This window comes from Salvelinus namaycush, chromosome 2, assembly GCF_016432855.1.
Source record: "Salvelinus namaycush isolate Seneca chromosome 2, SaNama_1.0, whole genome shotgun sequence".
Taxonomy (NCBI): domain Eukaryota; kingdom Metazoa; phylum Chordata; class Actinopteri; order Salmoniformes; family Salmonidae; genus Salvelinus; species Salvelinus namaycush.
Genome location: NC_052308.1, coordinates 61,073,486 through 61,077,140, shown reverse-complemented (window position 1 = coordinate 61,077,140; position 3,655 = coordinate 61,073,486). Strand labels below are relative to the sequence as shown.

The following is a 3,655-nucleotide window of genomic DNA, read 5'->3' as shown; positions in this document are numbered from 1 at the left end:
TTATTACAGAATAAGATCTGTAGCTGTCTGGCAGAACTAGTGCTCTCTTGTGGAGACTGTGGGTAGTTCACCCTCTCTCGCTGCTCCTCAGGCGCACTCCCAGGCAGAAGGGCTTTTGAGACTGTGTCCCACCAAAGATGAGGCTGAAATCTGGGACACCTCCATCCTCAGGCCAGACGAATCGGAAACGTCGAAGCAGTGTCACTAGAACCAGGAAGAGCTCCATACGTGCTAACCCCTCCCCCAGACACACACAAGATCCTGGGGAACACACACACGGCTATCAATGAGAACAACATTTCACTCATACCTTCATATGCATGCAGCCTGGCATTTTATGTCAACATATTCTCCTGTCTCTGTACAACATACTATCATTTATAAGCCATAGATATTGACGCTTTTGCAAAAAGGCACCTGCTGAGAATGGCAGAAAGGCTTCTGGTTTCAAACTCTCCAACCTCGTTGAGGAAGTTTTCAGGGTTGAACTCGTGAGGGAATTTCCACTGGCCCTTCTTCATGCAGCACCGAAGACAGGTTAGGAATTACCATAGTGCCCTGGAACAGATGAGGGAGAGAGGGATTAAGGGTGCGAAGGAGAGGTGGAGAGGTACACTAAAGACTGAGACAGCACCCGTCATGACATCACTCCCTCTAGCCCAGGCGACCTTTATAGTTCTAAGGTCAACAACAGGCAGCATATCAGTCGTCATGGTAATGCTCACCTGGGGCAGCTGGTAGCTGTGTAGTTGCGTGTCGCTGCAGGTAGTACGGAACACGCCAAGAGGAACAGTGTCACTCATGCGCTGTACCTCATGGATCATGGCTTGAACATACGGCATTGCATGTCTCTCCTCAAACGAAGCGTCTGCACGTCCCTCAAGAACGTCGGCGATCTCTCGGTAACAGCGATCTGGGACAAACACGCATTCTTTGGCCAGGATTCAATCCGATCAAGTTTTGTAGAACAATTTCCTATTTAGCCGACATATGCAGTGTTTACCGTGAATGCCGGACACATTGTCTACAAGCGCCATCGGATTGAATGAAATGTATGCCAGTGTGTGTGTCGTGTGTGTATTTCCTCACCCTGTACATGCTGGTTGGTCATCAGGTGTAGCACGGTAGAGCGGAGGGTGTTGGAAGTGGTGTCTGTCCCAGCCATGAACAGATCAAGTAGTAGAAACACCATCTGAGTGTCATTAAATGTGGAGCCTCCATCAGCTGTCTGAATGGACGCACACAGATACACGCACACTCATACACGCACACAGACACCAAAGGCCTCTACATTCAATTCTGCTCCATCCTGTAAAGTACTTCCTCCTCTTCCACCAGCCTAATAAAAATGTTTTCCCTTCTCACGGAAGTCATACCAAAGACTCTAAAAATGGGACCCGATGCCTCTCTGATTGGCAGATGGACTCAGGGTAAAGTCCTGCGACAGATTAGTGTTCTATCCAGGGGTGTACTTCTAAATGAAGCTGCTTAATGCTACAGAAACAGGAGAGGCTCCTGTCCCATGGACCGTTTAGGCTTACTTGTACAAGGCTACTTACCTAATATCTTATCCTATTTATTTTACTTCTAGAACACTAGTTCTATTGGTCTCCTACCTTGTCAATCTGGTCCAGGTAGCAGTCAAGGAGGTCTCTGGGCTCTCCCACGACCCTTGAACTTTTGTGCTTGGTCACAATCTTCTTGATATGTTCCTTCATTGTCACGGCTTTCGTCGGTGGAAGGAGAGGAGGACCAATGCGCAGCGTGGTACGTATCCATATTTATTTGAATACTTTTAAATTATGAACAAAACAATAAACAGACGAAAACCAACGAAGCTACAGTCCCGAACACAGACAAACCAGGAGCACACAAACAGGAACAATCACCCACAAAACACACTACAAAACAGGCTACCTAAATATGGTTCCCAATCAGAGACAATGACTAACACCTGCCTCTGATTGAGAACCATATCAGGCCAAACAAGAAACCCCACATAGAAACAGAAAACATAGACTGCCCACCCCAACTCACGCCCTGACCATACAAAACAAAAGACAAAACAAAGGAACTAAGGTCAGAACGTGACATTCATTTGATTAAATTTGTGTGAAACGTTCCTGAAGGGCAAAGGGAGGGGCCTCAAGACCGGTATGATTTCATAGAGCTACAAAAGATAGATTGGAGGAAATGGATGTAAAACAGAGGGGAATGTGGATCAATGTGTCATGTCTAGCACAGAGAGTTCAGTGAGGATCATGTACACTCTACAAAAAAGGTTCCATCTAGAACCTAAAATGATTCTTTGGCTGTCCCCATGGGAGAACACTTTGAAGAACACCTTTGAAGAACACTTTTGGGATCAGCGTAGAACCCTTTCCACAGAGAGTTCTACCTGTAACCCAAAAGGGTTCTACCTGGGAACAGCCGAAAGAACCATTTTGGAATCCTTTTTTTTAGTAAGCATGGAGTGGCACAGGGCTTAGACTGTACCATGGACCAAGGTCCGAAAGCTTCCTTGGTCAACTCCTCTAAGCTCTGGATGAGGGTGAGGATGACCGGGTCGTCATATTCGAACCTCTCTCCGGAAATCAGTGAGCAGATGATGTTAGACGCAGTCAGATGGAACAGGTGCTGAGGGTCCATCGAACCGCCTAACAGGACACAGCAACGGTCACCACACGAGGCAATACACACGGACAAGGTAAGAACAACGATCACAGAGCTACTGAATTGAACACACTGACAGGATAGATAAAGTAACAATCCCCACAGTCTTTATACCTAATGTTAAAACAAGCATAGTAAATATCGTCATACTGGGAGTATCTTATTTCTGTGAAGTTTGTGTGGTTTATGGAAGCTTGTTACAACTACAAGGGGTTAATAGTGTAATTGTTTGATACAGTATTTGGAGGACCTTTGGGGTGGATACTAAGCGCTGATAATGACATGAATATATAAGGTGATGATTGTGATTACTAGGACGTTGTGTGTGTGGGACTGTACCAGCACTGCTCTCCAGCTCAGTGCAGATGTGGGACACCTCCTCTAGGATGCGCTCTTCCATGGAGCGTTTGCCCAGACCAAATTTTCTCAGCGTGGTCAGAGCAAAGCGCCGGTGGTCCCTCCGGCTGGAGCCATAATTGGCCAGGACGATCCCTGATCGGCACACACACATACAAACACACACAGAGCATACGTGGGTCGGGCTCACGGTCTCATGCCTGCTACTTTAAAATCAGTGCCACCCTCAGCCCAAGGGGGATTTCCTATTGGGCTAATTCCTGTTTCCTGTTGGGCTAATTCCTGGTCTCCCATGGGAGACCAGGGCTCAGATACCGCTGATGGTGCACACACACACACACACACACACACACACACACACACACACACACACACACACACACACACACACACACACACACACACACACACACACACACACACACACACACACAGTCTTGCGTTTTAGTGGTTCCAGGAGTAACTCTTGGCTGACTACTATTATTTTGTCCCTTTACAAGTTGTGTAGCACTCTGATATTAAACATTGAGTCGCAGTGTCCCTGGTTTCCATCATTATGTGAAATAACCAAAAAAAGCTCAACCTTATTCACAACATATTAGCGTGTAATAACACCATTTCTTTC

General features: G+C 46.6%; 1 pseudogene; it reads right to left on the bottom strand.

The window, feature by feature from the left end:
* On the bottom strand, positions 1 to 3,184 carry LOC120022536 (annotated as a pseudogene).
* Between the last annotated feature and the right edge of the window lie 471 nt (positions 3,185 to 3,655).